Below are 18257 nucleotides of genomic sequence, written 5' to 3'. Positions count from 1 at the left end.
CTCAAAACACTTCAACATCTTTTTTTTTTTTTCTTTAAATAATTTTTTTTCTGGAAATTGTTTCAGCGGAGTCACAGCTGTCCTATTTACCGCTTCACCCAACCTAAATAGCACAAGGGTATTCAGGAAGGCTATGGAGGTTATCCCATTCCCGGGCATCTTTGAACTGCTCTGTACCTGATCTATTTGCAGGTAACTATAACCCAGAGGTGAGACTCCTCGCCGAGGCATTTAGGTGACCAGTGTCTTAGTCTCCACCAAGGAATTCTCTTCTGTCGCTGGGCCAAGCGACGCGCTTTCCCTCACACGCATCCACTCGCTCACTCGCAGCCCTAATTCCCACCTATTAGCTGGGTGCGGCCGGCTTGGCGCCTGCCCGTCATGGACACTGCAAAGACCGTGACGGCAGCCACTCCTGCAAAGGGCAGAGTGGAAGTGCCTATAATGCCCAGGAAAACTAGGTCTCCCACCTTCTCCACGCATCTCATCTCTGAATGAAACGCTGCACATTACCTATCTCTGCAGAACCCCAGAGCTTTTCACGCAGCACCACCTGAAGACCCACAAAATCCATGCGTCTGGGAAGAGACACCGGAGGTTATGCACCCCACTCATCATTTGGGTGATAACTCAGCCAGTAAAGTCACCAGGGCAGTCTCCCTCTGTAGTCCCTGCACAGAGGGTGAGTCACCCTTTGCGGACCACAGAAGCAGCCTAGACATACCACTGAGCTGACTCTGGAGGTACAGCTTGGTGCCAAAAACTAGCTGGTGTCAATACCTTCCATTACTTTAACTTTACAAAGGAAGGAAGCAAAGAGAGGGGACGTTATTTGCTCTAATTATTTCAAGCAGTATAATGAATGGACAAGGCTAGAAGTCAGGGGCAGGGCTGTGCACAGACTGTGACAGCTCCAGCGGGGTTGTGGCTGTCCTGCTCTCCCTAGTCAGCTCGCAGATCCCCAGGCTGTACTTCTGTACCTTGCCTACAAAAGTATCCTTTAAGCTTTCCTCTAGCATTCCTCACTCCCTGCAATTTTGGGAAAACAGACATGTTTTGAGACATGACAGTTTGGAAAAGCTTTGGATCTAGTCAAAACCAATCTTCTTCTGCAAATTCACATCCAAAAGAGGTTCTCAGGCCACCGCCTGGAAGAGGTGATGTTCTGCCTCTGAAGGTATCTACCTGCCATCTCTATATAACGCAGCTAACACAACACGTGAAGGTTAGGCTGAGAGGAGGTTATGGCTATTCAGATCCATGCAAAAGTGGGTGATGTCCCTCATGGCAGCGGCTGTGCCAACACCGCACAGAACGAACCGCTTGACGTTCCCATCCTGGCCATTTCGGATGGAGGGCTGGGGAAACACGGAAGGCTGCGAGGAGAACACACGATGGAGAAGAGAGCACGATGGGAGAAAAGGTGCAGATGTAGTGGGGAAGACACAGAGGAGGGCTAAGGAGCGTTTGCTTTGAGCACTTCTCCATCCTGTGCAAAGTCTGGTTGTACCCACTGTATCCTCCCACGTGTATCCCTGCTGCCTCCAGAGAGGAGCTGTGCAGAGCCTTCAAGGGAAAGACAAGCTGCTTCAGTACAAGGAAGGAGAGGAGGTAGAAAATACAAAAGCAGGAATGAGATCCAATGGATTACCCAACGCTGTGTTTGCTACTATTCCGCAGCCGTTTGACCCTTTTTAAATCACAAAGGCAGGCATGGTTAGTTCAGCGCTGGCCGTACAGACAATAACAAGCAGTATTTCTTCACCTTGCCATGCTGCTATGTTCCTGCGCTTTGTTCTTGGTCCCAGAAAGAGCTGCAAGCGAAAGGAGCTGTGTCTCAATCCTGCCTCTGCTACCGGGCACAGCGGAGTGCTCGAGGCCATCCGCGTCCGGCCCGGAGCCGCAGCAGGGGATGGCACGGCTTCCCCTCGACATGTTCAGTGCAGAGTTTACTCAGGCCCCTTGGCCATTGCTGGTAATCCTCCATCCATCTACACTTGGCGACCTCCAGTAACAGCGGCTGTGAGGGCACAAACTAGCGGGTCTGCCCCGGGCTTATGAGAAATTGTGGTAAAGCCCTGCGGGACAACTAGCACCAAGGTCACAGCGCCTTCATGACAAGGGCTTGAGACAGCTCTGTGGGTGCTGGTGGTCCTCGCTGCTCTCCCACGATTCCCCCCGCTCACGCAAGAGGCCGTACAGGTTCTCCCATGATTTCCTGGGAAAGCATCATAATGCAACTCAGTTGACTGAAAACCAAACCAAAACACGGGACACGCACCCCACCGCCGCTTCGGCACGCCCGCCGGCACGGCCACGGCCCGGAGGCGACAGCGCCGCAGCTTGCGCGCGTGCCCAGAAGAGGTACCGGCCGCACTGCAACCGAGACCTTCGCCAACTGGTTTGCTCGGCGTCACACAGCAAAAGCAGCGTGCACACAAATTCTCATATACACGATATCAATAAAGGAAATCAGGAGTCCTGCTCCGACCCTTTAACTCCAGCCCCTCGATAAAACTGTGTACCTGTTCAACAGGAGCCCCGTGCTGGAAGAGTTGGAGGTGGGATGGGAATTTTTGTGGAAATCTTCCCTTTTTCCACAAATATATCTATTAAACCAAAACCAACCCGCAAGTAGACACTGGGAAACTTGAGGTATCAGCAATTATTCAACCAACATGCACTCTCAAACAAAATTAAAGGTAAAGCATTTAAACTGAATAAAGTTAATAGCACACCTTCTATGGGAAAAACAGTTAAAGAAACATGAAGCAGAAAGACTTAAAATTATCAACAGAAACAGATAAGGAAATAGGGAAATGTAAAAAGAAATGGAAAAAGACATGGAAGAAGGAGAAGGTAAATCTTTACAGATTTACTGGCTGTTTGTAACAGGCTATATTGAACGTTCATACGCTTTCCTTCAAAGGGTGAAGGAAAAAAATATCCAGTAATATTTATTTTACTAACACAACAAAGTGAATTGACAAGCGCTTCCAATCTCTAAGCCTTTCTACAAAGCCACATTTTACCACACGCTAAATATTGGCCGCTTGTGCTTAAACTGCATCGCAGGCTCCTTGTGGGAAGAGCCTGTCGGGGACCGCTAGGGTTGGGACTTCCCGCAGTACCCGGAAAAGATCCTCGCAGACAGCTGTGTGCCAAGAGGCTTAGGCCAATGGACTCCTGGCCAGGAGGTCTCTATCCCAGCTCCAATTTCTTGGAAAGACATCAGTACATACTAGCAGAGTGCTGCAAGGGGTTGATCTCATCAGCCCAAGAGAACGACACCCGCTTCGGTCTGGGAATGTCCACACTGCATCTGCTGCACATTTTTAAAAGCGCAGTCGTCCTCCGGGAGTCATCCTACAGGCGCAGCGCTAGGAGCATGAACCTCCACGCTGTCTAGCGCGTCCTCTCTGTGGTTAAGCACCACGGGGACAAGCAATAGCACTCAGCGGTGAATTACACAATACCAGGCTGTTTACATTTTTAACTAATATGCTGAAAACAGAGAGGGGAATTCACTGAAAACTAGTATTATAGTAACTGGAAGCAAAATCTGAGACAGAGCAGAGAGCCCACTGCACACTAGTAATTTAGAAAGTGTCGAAATACTGGGTTTGCAAGGCAGTGGGTGTTGAGACAAGGTGGTAACACAATCCTGCTAATTTCAACCCTTCCTAGATAACTGACAAGATAAATCCTGTCCCCTTGATAGTGTGAACACCATTGTGTGGTTCCCGGCTGTTGCATTTCACGCTGGCTGTGCCCTGCCATAAACTCCTAGGGAGCAGTCAGAAGGGAGGCATATGACTAGTCCGCCCCATCCGCACCGAACAATACCCCCCAATATCCTGTCAAACCCACATGTTTTGGATTAGCGTTACATCCTCTGGAGAAATCGCTTTGATTTAGGACCCAGGCTGGACCGTTCCCAGGACGTGGGTGGAGTTTGGACTCGGTGCGCTGGTTCAACGTTGCAGAGACAGATGGGAACTGCAGGGTTCAAAGTGAGAACCAAATCCCAGCTTCCACCCTTCCCCTGTGGTCTGATGCACATGGACTCAAGGAAAGGCACAGTCTGTCTCCAGGACCACTGGGGAGCAGGACACCTCAAATGATGGACAGGGCAGTATTATGGGATATACTGACAAGCTGTTGATAGGGGCACCCAGGCACCTCTGCACCCAGCTGGCCCATGTCCAGCCAGGTTGCTTCATTGAACCACCATGCAGTGCTGGCTGGTTGCATTTGAATTGCAACCCTGCAGCTTCCAAGCTGGGACCTCTCCAGGCTGCATCATGCTCAAAGAACAGCTCTGGTCTGGCAAAATACAACAGTTAAGGCTCTGTGCTGCTGAGACATGGCTGATTCCTGGCTTGGACCAGCACAGGATGAGCCCAGCAGCACCCCAGCTGCCTCCACCCATACCCCACCTCACCTGTGGTCTCTGCACCCTGGCACAACACGTCCACAAGTGAGCCAGAAAGAGCTGACTGCACATGGGTGCTTCAGACAAGAAATTTGGTCCAGGACTCTACTTTTTTGTGTGGAGGCTTTTCTCCTCTCTCAGCCTGAAGCAAAAAGTAATGAGGCTAGTTTAGCCAGGGATGCTCAGCAGTCTGGCCCTTGAGCAGGCACGGTGTTTCCCTGGAATTCCAGATGGACAAATACACACTAAAAAAATACTGCACAAAATCAACTCTTTTGGAATATACTTAAATCTCCTAAAATATAGGCTACTGCATCAGGCATTTCAACATTGAGAGAGGGGTTAAAAAAACAAACAAACCCAAAGCTCCCATTTCTGTTTTCACAACAGATTCTCCACCCTGCCAAATTAAAATGATATCGATTATATCACTCACTGGTCAAGCAACAAGTCCAGCTGAGCCAACTGCTGCTTGAAGGCCGCTCCGGGGGCCCTGTGGTTCTCCTGGATGAGACTGCCCACTGCTACGGTGGATAACCGACCACAGCACCTCATCCCGACAGCCACACTGACCAAAGCTCCTGCTACTCTTTTCAACTGCTTTATTCACCAATTGCAATAAAGCTCCAGAGTGGTTTTCAGTACAGATTTCAGAGGCCCATGAGATATTTTCAGAGAATTCATTTTTACTGGCTACATATTTCCAGCTAAGTCAACAGTCAGTCATTGCTATTACGTGCTGTCCTCAGGCTGAAGGCTATTTTTGCCCATGGTAAAAGAAAATTCAGTTCTTTCTGATTAATTCCAAAGAAACTCCCATTGCTCAGACAGGAATCTGTAAAGCTGACTTGAGCTAATCATTGAATCAGTTTAAAACAATTATGCTTTGCAGATGAGCATCTCCTGGCATCTAAAACACCCTACTGGGGGGTTTGTTTGCTTTTATGCTTTTTGTTTGTTTGGTTTGGTTTATTGTCACCATCAGGTTAATCACAGGCAGAACAGAAACATCACCAAAACTAGTCAGACCATCGTGGCATAACCCAGAATAACACCACAATTTGTTTCCATGATTTCTCTGCAGAAGCACCAGATCAGATTCCAGTCCTGGCTTTGTGTACGTATCTTCATAGCATCGTGATTCAATTTACAGGGGAAGTCGTCCACAAAAAAGCGGTATGAGTTACTGCAAACCTAAAAACTGCATCATGTGAAAGGCAATAAACAAGTGAGAGCCAGCCTCAAAGGAAATTTGGCAAAGAAAGTGTTCTGGCCACGCAGGCAGCCTGCCCTGCTTGAACACTGCAGCACAGCTGAAGCAGTACAACTGGCTAATAGTGAGGACACAACTCAAACAGTAAATGTTTCTATCAGTACAGACTTTTCATCCTTATGACAGGTAGTACAGAAAAAGCCACGGCTGAAAAGCACAAACGCTGTGCAATGTCCCTTCACACACCTTTTCCCTAAACGTCATGACGTAAGAAAATAAGGCTACACATACTTCCCCATTTGCTGAACTTTCACAGGAGCAAAATGTCTGTCTCAGTGGTTTAAAGTCAATCCAGGACCAGTGCAGGTTCCCACTTGGGAAATGTTCCAGTGGGAATCTACACGCAACACAGGAACTTTCTTTTCCTCTCCCTCCCCCTTTGTTGAAACATCAACTGCAGCAAAAGCCTAAAAATGCATTAACCAGAAGGGAAAGAAACCAAATTATGAACAGAGCACACAAAGCACATGATGATATTTAAAAGTGAGGCTGGTCTTATTTATATTACAAAGGCCAGCTTGACACGAGACTTCTGTTATAACTTTGTCTATTAAGAGAATAATAATATACGTTTTTGTCTGTTGCTGCAACACAGTATTAGCCAAAGCCTTACTGGGGAGGCATCACAATGGCTTTCTAGTGGCAGGACTTCTCTTGGAGAAGTTCTCGCTTGGAGGACTTAAGGTCTAACCTTGGAAAATCCCCCTTTTGCTGATACAACCCATGCTTACTTCAGAGGGTTTACCCATGTCAGCATGCTCACCAACCTCTCCTAAACTTGCTATGGCTTAAGTGAATATTAAGCTAGTGATTTTGAGTGTTTTCTCTCCTACAGCAATTTCGCGCTGCTGAAACCTTTTCACCTTCAGCAGAGTTCTCACCAATTCAAGGTGGCAGAAGAGACAGAAAATTCAGGCTCAACATTTTAACACCTTTGTGGCCTGTATCAAACAGTACGTTCGCCTCTTTGTCTGGGGGCGGGGGGGGAATGGTATTTTTGATACAATCAACAGTAATGACCCAGTACCAAGGATGGAGGACAACCAATTCTAATTGGAGTCACGGCCCTGCTGGTGGCAATCTATGGTGCTCCTTAAAGCAAGAGCTTCCTCTTCCTTCAGTCTGCCAATCTGGCGGCAAAGTCAAGCTGAAATCCACTTCAGTCTGCTCTGACATACCAGACCCACCGACACCCTTGTATAAGGTGGTGATACTCTGCTTTGCATAACACCTGCTTCAACTGACAATCTCAGAAAGGCTGTGGCAAATTCACCCATACTAATTTCATCTTCATATCTTCTTCCTAGCCAAAACCCAACTTTCTCAGAGAAACAAACCATCCTTCCCACTCCACACCACACCACACAGATTTTTCACTTGAGGTGCCTGTTTTCAGCTCACCAATCTAGAAACTCCAGAGCTTCTTGCAAACTTTTATTTGCCTATAAGAAAGCAACCTGCCAGAATTCAGCTAGAATGTGATTTGCCATTAAGAAAACATGTAAAACTGACAGTCGCAACTGGTTTTCACTTCCTCTCCTGACACCCTTCTGACAGTGCAGAGACCTGAAAGGGATGCCACCATAATAAAGGCTGTGAATGTTTATGCTATGAGAACATCTTCTTCCAACCAGGACAAAAAGCCTGGAAAATAAGTAGGCATCTTGCTCCATGGGTTCCGTCAAGTTGGAGATATCCTCTGAAATCTGCTTTTCCTCCATGACTTGACCCCACGGTTCTTAACTTGGGCTCCTTTTCTGCTCTCAAAGCACGGTGTGACTGTCAGGTTCTTTCTCTCCTGTTATTACATTTGTGCACATGACCCTAGCAGGCACACAGTCAAAATCCATCCTTAACCCTGCCCTCAGGAGGAAATTTTTCCTTGCCCCTGAACTGCTTCCCATCCAAAACAATGAAAAATTCCTTTTCTGTGCAGTCTCACTCAAAATCTGCCTGTCCTAAAACATTTGGGGATGGAAGACAAAAGTGAAGGTGAGATTGATGCATCTAGTTGCAGAGTTGTGCACTCTGTCTCCTCAAATCTTCTGCCAGTTGGTGAGGCAAAAGGGCAAACTAGGACGGGCAAAATGAAGACTCAGCTGGCAAAAACAAGTACTCAGCTGCAGAGAGATTTCCTTGGCATTGCCATGGTGGATGCACCCCGTGGTGATATCTTTCGTTTAAACTCCAGCCGTTCTTTCTCTACTGCTGTTTGGTTACATGCTACACTTCTCCACTTCAGCCCCAACTGTCCACCTCAGCTTCACTCGAGGAAACTTCCCTACTCCCATCTTTCTGTCAAGCCAAAAAACCCCACCACAACTTAGTCTTCTTTTTTTTCCCCCTATAAATAAGAATGATAGGTACAAAACATACATGCCTTCTTCCCTCTCCTAGACCTAGTGTCTTGCAACTTTCTGGAACAGTCTCTAGCGATAGAGAGTGGCGATCGTTCTAGCAAGAGCTGACAGAGTTGCAGGAAGTCACAGGACTTAAAGGCTAATCGCTGCACTTCAACTTCAGCAGAGCTCAGAACCACGTTCAGCCCTAAGTGCAGAGCTCCAACCATGGCAAGACCCAAGTTCTACCTGCGACGGGAATTAATGAGAATGTCACAAACTGAGGTGCGCAAGTAACACCAGAGGAACCCACCTCCTAGTACTGATCATCATATCCAAATCAGGGTCTCCCTCTTGAGTTTCACATCCCATGCAGAGTTCCTCCCTGTTGGCTTCTCCTTCACCCATCTCTGCCCCAGACATCGCTCCAGGCTTTACCCACACCCATGCAGCTGGAGGCACCCCGGGCACAATCCAGCACATTTCCTCTCCTCTTTCAGGAGAGTTTTACCCCAGTTTTTAAAATCACCTTTTCTCCATTTCCACTTTGACCGCAGGATGCAGTAGCAAGGCATTTGAGAACCCACGCCTGTTTGAGCACATGTGGCTGGGGAACAGCCTTAACTCCGAGAGTCAGGGGCTTCCACATAACAGTGAAAAAGCCCACACACCCTTTGCCCACAGGCAACTAAAGCAGTGGATGGTCAACGTCTTCTCTTGCCCAGGAGGAGCAGTGATCTCAGCCGGGGATGAACGGAAGCAAACGTGGACAGGCCACAGAGAGGTCCAGCAGCAGACCTCTGCGCATAGATCTGGCACACCTAATCCTAGACCCTTACCAGAAAAGTGAGAATGATTTCCCGCTGACAGCACAAGCAGTGCTAAGCTGCATATAAATCACATACAGCAACGCATACATGCACACTGAGCTATATTTAAGATATATGAAAAATGCACACCAAAATAACACCAAGGAATATGGATGCCAAAGTAGGGATAAAATTAGTTTATTAGAGAAGTGGCAAAATCTTATAAGATCATGGAAAAAAAACTATTTTGAACTGTAATGATCATGTTTCAAAAATAGTGGCTATTCTTGGCTTGGAGCCCCACATACCACTACAGACTATGATCAAGTCAGATCTCATGAGAGAAAAATCAACCAGAATGTCCATGGGAGATATCCCAGGAAAAACAAGGATTTGATATATTAGGGCTCTGCAACAAATGATTATCTTTACATCACACAGTTTACTAGCATGGTGTCAAAAACAGAGTTCTGCTGAAGAACTATTTTCTTAAAATCACATGGCCCTGACATGGCAAAGATCAGTAGAATCTCTTCAGGGCTCTTGAAAATGGATTTTCAAAATCCATTCTTTCATCACTAATTCTACTTTAACTAGATAAAAAGCAATGTTGGCAGGGAATGCCAAGATTTCATCCCCGAGACTTTACCCCGATAAAGCAAAAATGTCAATAATATCAAAGGCATATAAATTAGGCTAAAATAATACTTTAGTTAGCTCAGTTACTTCATAAAAATCAACTTAAGGTGCGAGGTGAGGTTGCAACCAAAAGAAAATGGATTGGGGGGGGGTTTCAACACTTGCAACCTGCAACTCTGATAATGTGCCCAAGGACACACATGTGTACCCGCATCCCGGCACTGGAAAGCATTTAAGAGCTCTTCTAGAAAGATGATACTAATATATATATGAGATAGTACTAATCAGTAATAAAACATATCATAACAGATTATATTAATGATAAAATAATATTAAGCAGTAATTAATCAAATATAAATTATAAAAATTATATTGAGCAATAATACATGCAAAATACTTTACAGGCAGAACCACTACACCCAAAACCTTTTAACACACACCAACAAGAAAGGGACAAAACGGGGCACATCTGAACAGGCAGGCACTGCCGCACGCTTTGCAGCCATCAGGACTTTTATTGTAAAACTGTGGGTAAAAATTCTCCCAGCATTTTCGGAAGAGAACGATATGCCTGATATACAAACACAGCCCTGAGTGTAATTTTCCCAGCTCACTTTACAGCAGTAAGTTTTCATAACTTTCCCATCCTTTTTGCTGCCGTTTTCCTGGCTTACTCGGTCGCCGGCACAAAGGATAAGTTACACACACAGAGTAACTCAATCCCTCGCTCCCCCAGCCGAGCTGAACTGGTGGCTTGAAGCGAGGTGCTGACCTTGGTTATCTTACCCTCTTTTTTTCCCTCCCATAAGAAACCACAACAAAAACCTCAAGTGAAATTGTCCTAATCTCTCCTGGAGACTTCAATTTCAGTCCGACTTGGGTGCTATTTGAAGCTCCATGAAAGGAACATCTTGAATAAAGAGGTTTGTGGTGGCGTGCTGCAGTAAAATTGCTTTCAAAGCCTCAACTCATCAGTTCATCAGGAGAAACCCAAGTGCCTTCATTAATCCTTGGCAGGCAGGCATTTCCAAGAGGCTGCCCGCAGCAATGATCGGCACTACCTGCGATCCCAAGTGCGGTCACTCGCCCACGGCTGCAGCCAAGCAACACTGCAGAATTTCGCAATATTTATCCTCTGCTCCAGGAAAGCGAGGAAATGTTATTCTCATTTTACATACAAGCCACTGAAACGTGAGGAAATAAAAGGTGGGACTGCTCTCCTCCTAACCTTAGCTGTCTAGAAGTTAGGTGTTTAATTTAAGCCAGCTGTCTAGAAACCTTCTCCGGTCAATGGAGAAACAGGCTTCTAGAAAGCATAATTTGTTCCATCTCTTTCCAGTGAATGTAAGTGAAGCTTAAGTTTAAAAAACAGTCTTTTAGATTTATCACCTAACTTTACTTGAATCCTGTCCACAGTCATTTAGGAGTAGTTGTTTAGGACCACCAAATGCCATGTCTAACTGGCACAATTATGCTAGGGGAGGGTTTTCAAGCAGACCAGCACTCAGGCTGCCCAAGTCCACTTCTGAAAACATTAAGCTGTGTGACCTGCCTAAGGTCATGCATGAAGTTTTGTGACAACATCAGAAACGGGACCCACTGCTCTCACGCTAGGGCTCTTGCCCCCTTTTTGAAGATGAAATTACTTTAAAGGCCTTCAATTGGACACCCAAAGATGAAAGCATAAGCAACCATTAGTCACTCAAGAAAACTGTGCCTTAAATCATCCTGTGTTTTCAAAAAACACACAAAAATAAATCCCAACATGCATCAAGACTTTTAGCACAACTGCTACAGAAATATGAAAGTTCAGTTTGGTAGGACAGTCCTTTCTTTCTCCATTGCTTTGACAGATCTGCCCAGAATAACCCACACGCTAAGCAGTTTCCCAGCAAAAGGATCTGAAAAAATCCTTTTCTACCATGGCTTCCACCTCGTTCTGTTCAATCACCTGGCTGGAGGAGGAGGATCGACAGCAGCGGCTTTCTCCAAGGGCAAGCTCTTGGGGAAAGGGGGTACAGCATTAGCTGCTTATTCAAAGTACCAAACACATGTTCAGGCATTTGGGAATATCATAAAATAGCTGGAATCACCAGCCTGTCCACTCTTTGAAACCACGTCTGGAAAGGAAATCTTTCCAGGAAAAGACCATTTACAAAGCACTACATATACAGTAAGACTTAGTTAGTTCATCCCCATCACAATGTATATCTGGCACTTTCCCACAGAAGGGCATAACCCAATGAACAGGTATTTTTGGTATGTTATTACACCTGGCCAATCTGCAGGAACATCAGCTCTCCCTGTCGTGATCCCACGGAATGACAAGACAGAAAACCACCATTCATTTACTTCCAGTTCAGCAGCTCTTACTGTGCCTACTTGGAGCAATAAAACCCCACTTTCAAAAATGCGACCCTTTCCTCCACACCTTAGCTCCATCTATTGTTTTTAAAAACCTCTCAGGCCTTCTTGTTTTGGGAATCTAGCTGACAAATTCAGGTAGGGAAGCAAATATGCTTAAATAAAAGAAAAAAGAAAAAGAAGAAAAAAATATAGCCATTTGGCAGTGTTGCTGGTCTACGTGCTTTGCCACCTATTTTTCAATCCCCCCTTCCAAACTGCTATATTGAGTCTGAGTGGCTTTGATATTAGATACTCATCTGCTAGGCACTTCATGTAGACTTCTCAAGTCTTGTGCTTCACATAAGCATGCCACTTTCCTCAAGCTGATGCTGATCTGACTGCAGATTGCAATAGCACAGGCACTTCTGACTCAGGGTTATGGTTAAGAAACATTACCCCCTGAGCACTCATGTAAGCAGAATATGCGCCAGTTCTATCATTTAATTCTTTTTACTTTTCTCCCCCTTTCCTTATCTCCATATTGGTTTTCAATATGCAGCTTAATAATTCAGAAAACAAATCTGGTTCTCTACAGAAGGGTCAAATTTGTTAGGTGATATTATTCCCAGAAGGGATTAATGGAGCCCCCTGCATGGGGTTGCCCAGCCCAAATGAGACATCTCTGTGGGATACCTGCAGACCATTCTCTGTCCACCAAGTCCATCACTCATTGCCCCACAAGTGGCCCCTCAGAGAAGACCTCTCTCTGCCTCATCCCAGCCTCCTGCTAAAACCCTACATCTTCCTTAAAATTCCCATCATAGCAGAGAGAACAGGCAAGATAACAAAAGGAAACGTCCACAAATTGTGTTTTGGGAGGATCACATGGGATGCTGGGAACAACTCTTCTACTAGCAGGGTGGCGCAGCATGCAAAGTGGTCATCCAGCAAGGTGGTGGCATCTCCATTCCTGGAAGTCTTCAAGACCCAGCTGATCTCATCCAGTGCTGGTGACAACCCTGTGGGAGGTGGGACTCCTGAGGTCCCTTCCATCCAATGTTTCCACGGTTCTTCCCATGGCCCCATCGCACCATACGAAGGCCCCACACCCCTGCTGCTCCCCCATGACTTCCCTTGCATCTCATCCCAAATCCTCGCCCACTGCCCACTCCCTCCAGAGCTCTTCACTCCCCATTTCTCAGCAGGGATAACATCCGGCCGTATGGTCATCAACTCCCCAATGATTCCTTCCCTGTCACATGCCCAAGTTTTTGCTAATAAATGTACTGCTGGTGAGTAACACTGGGGAGCTGACAGGAGCACTGGGGCAATCCAAGTACAAGCAAATCTGCATTGCCTGGGGACCCATAAATATTGCAGCCAGGTCTACGAATGGTCAGGAAGGCAAAGGCACACGGACAGGAGGATAGCTAGAAAAGACATACAGCTGATGACACAAACCCCCTCTGAGAGCAGCTTTTCAAATACATGATTTAATCATCCATACACAAAGTTAACTTTTACAGGAAGCAGCAAGACTGAACAATCCACTGATGCAAAACCTAAATGAGAGGCCAGAAATTACCTGTCTCCTTCATATTCAGCTTCTTGCCACCTCCAGAAGCAGATTCCACCTTACAACCAGTCAGCTGCCTTCCGTTCTCCTTGTGCACATGCATGGTCTACATATGTTTGCTTTCCCCTGGATGTTGTCATCATAAATAAAGTAGGCTATAGTCATTAGGTGGATCAGGTTTAAGATAACAGTATTGTAATTTTCAACTGTCATGTCCAGTCAGAAGACACAGGCAGAATACTCAAATGACCATAAAATACATAAATATGGCATTTCTGATCTTTTTCTACATAAGCAATGTGCAGCTAGCTCTCCCCATAAATAGCACACAACACATATACTTCAGTACTTCACCTTCTAATCAAAAAAAATGCTGTTGACTAAATATATTAACTCAACTAATTCATGAGCCAGAAAAAAATCTACATCAGTCATCCTTGCAATCTGCTGCTGGGCCCCACACACTAATACACGAGATCCATATGGACATACATGTCACACAATTTACAAACGAGACTGCATCAATGTGTACCAATGCCGTGTTCTTTATAACGTGGACGTGTGTAATCAATGAAGGTGGCAAGTTGCCGGCTGCCTCAGATGACGGTGAGAGCCACTGATGAGGAGCAGCTGAATTTGAAGAGGAAAATTCAATGAGCTGAGGGAAGATGAGACTGAAAAAGATCACCATTTATTTTTTCCAGATTTATAGCAACTGTTTTGAGAGGATGTAATGCCCTGAAACCTTTGATCAAAGGTCTCCCTTTACAGGAGCACACGCATGCACACAGACGAAACGGTACAGTCCGTGCAGAACAGAACCCGCTAGTCCTTTCCCACCTTCAGATCTAGACATATACGCACATGCATTTATAACCCCACGAGGTTACTTTAAAAAGAGTAAAAGCACATGAAACAGGAGACAGTTCAAATGGCTTTTTATCATTACATCCTGCACATATCAAATGAAATCACAAAGGGGGAGGAGTAACCTACAAAGTAAATAAAAGGAGCATCGGTGAACAGGGTCAGGCTCTCAGCTTACGGTGGGGACTGCGGAAGTTTTCACTAAAACCAGGAAAAATTAGACTGCTGCACAATAAAACTATCAACGAACTGAAGGAGGACACGTCATACTACAGGACAGGACACACGACCGCAATGACAGAGTGCAATGCAATAAAAATACAGCAGGGAGAGTGAGAGAGGGAGAGGATTATCATTTGTGGTCCAAGCACTTGCTGAATAAGCTTGCTGGAAGGGGCATATATGCAGGCAAAAAAAATAATAATTAAATAACTTTGTTACAAGCTTGGAGACAGTGGCTGGCTGTAATACTTGGCTGCAGCAGAATCAGGGCAGCATGCAAGGCGTGCTAGCTTGGCTAGCCCCAATCCCTTCCCCATTGCTCCCCATAATGTCACTCACTCCCAGCCACTACGTTGACCGAGAAGGGTCTCAAGCACATATCGCTTTAGAGCCATGGGACACCAGCACATTATCACAGCTCAGTGAGTTACCACTTAGCTGAGCTGCTGTAACTAGTCAGCTTCGTGTAGTGTTATTGCATCAAACATGAGGCAAAACAGAGCTTAAAATCTCTTTCAGTTAGGTTTAAACTAACTGGTCTCATGACGTATTTGCAACAGCATCCCCCAGCTGACGCACAGCAGCTCATTAAGTCCTGGTAATCCAACAGTATGCCTTTGAGTCCGTAGCTTGCATTCATAAAAGAAGGTTTTAAGCTGTTATGCGCTCTCCTATACTAAGGATCAGCATTGATTCAGCTTAACTAGTTCAAAACCTGAAGGGAGCTTCTTTGCTTTATTGCTAGTCATTGCTAGCAATCACTCACAGCCGAAAACGGTGCCCAGCCCACCCTGAGCATGGGGCTTCCACAGAGACCCAGCCCATTGCCCATAAAACACAGATTCAGCCTTCCCTTTTGTGTTTCTTCAGCAAACGCCCCACACATATCACCTGGCCTACCTGCAGATGGTCTGGCCTCTGGGCTTAGCCCCATTTTTTTACCTCTTTGCAAGTTCCTTAGGTTTGAAAGAGTCTTGTCATGTTAGACTCAACTATCTTTTCTCAGGGCTGCAGGATGATCAGTTTACATCATGCAAATTTGCAGGGGTGGAGGTAAATTTATTTAGTGGTAGAAAAGGGCATTCAGATGGTTTCTTTTATGTTTCACAGGTCATTTGCATCCTTATTCTCCACCTTTAGGGCAACTCCCAGCAGGTCACACTTTATCTGCTGCAAAACAGATAAAAAACCTCCATCTCCACCCACCCCAATTCACAACCATTCCAAATATTTAGCCTGTGTCCCTGAGACTTGCAAAATCCTACCCACCCCAACCATTTCAGGCAGGCCACTCATTTTATCTTCCTTAAGACAAGAAAAGCAGGCAACCAGATCCTGCAGCCTGGCTAGTAAGATGTCCCAGTGATTCGGAAAACTTTCAGAAGAAGCACCACTTGCACCATCTTTCAGTCCACATGGCTGCAGTGGAAGTGCTGCAATGACTAGTAACACAGAAAAGGTAACAATAAAGTAAATTGTAAAAGAAACTACTCACAAATACTCACTCTCTCTCTAGCTCTCTCTCGCTCTCTTTGCCTACTCGAAACCAAACAACAGTAAGGTAGTGCAGCACATAGGATAGGGCACACTCCTCAATTTAAGTGGCAATCTTGAGGATGATTCACCAACATCAAACCTCTTCTCAACACAGAGCAATGGGTTGCAGCTCTGAGAGCATCTAGGCCATCACCAGAAACAGAAGCATACCAAAAATCTTCCAGAGTCCCAGCTGTTTAGGTGCAACAGCTTACACTTCTACATTTTAACCTTCCCTACCCAATGTTTACCCACACTGCATTATGAACTAGCCAGCACATGCTAATCATTCTGCAAACGCTGCAGAAAAAAAAGTTCCTTTCCCAAAACCGCTTACAGTGAGGAGGTGAAGTGCAGGAGGCAGCCCAACAAAGGCAGATGGATATCTGGAGGGAATTTCCTGTGCTAGGAAGACGCAGTGAAATGCAAACAAACTCTCAAAGGAGATGCTAATCAACAAAGCCCTTACATGTAGGACTCATTTCTTCACATTTTTTATACCTGTGGGCTGTTACACCTTAGCCAAATTACTCAGATGTCCTGCAGTTCAGTGCTACACTTCTACTACAGGTGTCAGTCCTCCATAGGGTCAGCATAAGCTTCACTCCAAACGTACCTGTGGCCAGAAAGCCACAAGCCACATTACCCAAAAAGCCAAAGTACAGAGCAGCTCCTGGCCTGGTTCATGTGAGGTTCACTGTGAAGCCCCAGGAGCCTTGCTGCTGCGCGGAGGGACTGAGCTCTTCATGCAGCAGCTTCTGATGCGTTATTACATCTTGCCAGCCCCTACTGGGACACTGCAGCCAGTGTTAGGTGACCCAGTTGGACTGGAAGTGCCTCAGCTTTGACATCCTATCCTTCAGGAAAGCACTTACACTGCCAGTCAGGGTGTATAAACACTGAGAACAGGCTCAAAGGCGTTAAGGCAGCTCAGACCTTTAGGCTGTGTCCAAACTACTCTCAAGAAAGAAGACAATTCAAGAGCACTTGGTAGTGTAGCAGACGCTCAAGGTCTCACTCAACTTGGTCATTCCAGGCCACTAGAAAATACCCTGAACTCAGGTCCTCCTCAGCATGGTGCAGACACTACGTGTGGTTCATCTAGCCAGACGCAGACCCTACATCCAAACCAGTCATCCCTGCTGCACTTGGAACCACTGCAGCGAGGCAGTTATTGCAGGAAGCGATTCATGCCATGCAGACATCCGCAGTAGGGCAAGGTTGACTGCTCCCTGAAAACACCCATTTCCCTCCACAGACTGTAAAAGGAGGCTGGAGGGGATGGGTTCAGTTGTAGATAATTACAACACAGGTCTCAATCTAGAGGAGCAAAGTTCCATGCTATAAATTGAAAATATAGTCAGGCAACAGCCACCAGCAAGGTTTGTGTAAACCACAGGCCTCAGCATGCTCAAGTTAGTCTTTAGCCCTTTGAAGACCCCGAGTATATCATCAGTCTGAAATCCTCCATCAGGCCTGTCCCTGAAAAGAGAAAAGGCACAGAACATCGCAACAAAAAAAAAAAAAGTCTGAAGGTTCAATGACCTAATCTGCGAGGTCCAGGAAAGCCCAGGAAGGCTTGTATCTCTGAGCTTACTAGTGCTGAAAGCTGTCTCCACTCACCTCATTTCTCGGGAAAGCCTGGCGGGATCTGAGCTCCCTTCCAGATGCTCCTCCTCTCTCCTTTCTGCAGTCGACCAAGACCTATACAACAATACAACAAAAGAAGTGTCAGTAAGCCAAACCTTGCCCCCTCCCTCCAACCAAAAAGCTACATTTCCTCAGTTCTTCAAAATAATGCTGCACTGTGAAGCAATTACACATAAGAGCTGTTTTTCCAGCCCCCAAGGTTGTTCTGTTTAAAAACAGTTTGCCAGCTTAGAGCAATTGGCGAGGTAGGCAGTGAAAATCCCCCAGCTAAATGAATTTAATTGCACACATGGCATTACCTGCCACTCACGAGGAAGAGAAGGGAGTACGGCTGCTAGCACCTGAAGAGGCAGCACACTTTTCTGCAGCTCTGAACGGATCAGCATCAGTGACAGAGCCCTACAGTGCTGCACCCCATCCAACAACAAATACCTTTAAAGACCAAGCAACAGGGCACCAAAATGAGTGTGATGCCTCGCTCAGCTGCTGAGGTCCCCCCTAAGGTGTTTAGTGTCAGCTATACAGGAATCCATCAAACATATGAGGAAAAACTTCTTTACTGTGA

General features: G+C 46.0%; 1 long non-coding RNA gene across 1 annotated transcript in view; it reads right to left on the bottom strand.

Annotated features, from left to right (window-relative positions):
* Positions 1-18257, bottom strand: part of LOC112989194 (uncharacterized) — a 169194-nt gene that overhangs the window by 73657 nt on the left and 77280 nt on the right. Inside the window, exon 3 of the long non-coding RNA XR_010388063.1 lies at positions 17666-17746. This is a non-coding gene — a long non-coding RNA (uncharacterized LOC112989194). The remainder of the gene's footprint in view (positions 1-17665; positions 17747-18257) is intronic.

The sequence above is a fragment of the Dromaius novaehollandiae genome, chromosome 2, assembly GCF_036370855.1.
Source record: "Dromaius novaehollandiae isolate bDroNov1 chromosome 2, bDroNov1.hap1, whole genome shotgun sequence".
Classification (NCBI taxonomy): domain Eukaryota; kingdom Metazoa; phylum Chordata; class Aves; order Casuariiformes; family Dromaiidae; genus Dromaius; species Dromaius novaehollandiae.
The sequence above is the reverse complement of the archived record's forward strand: the minus strand, read 5'-3'. Positions and strand labels throughout refer to the sequence as shown.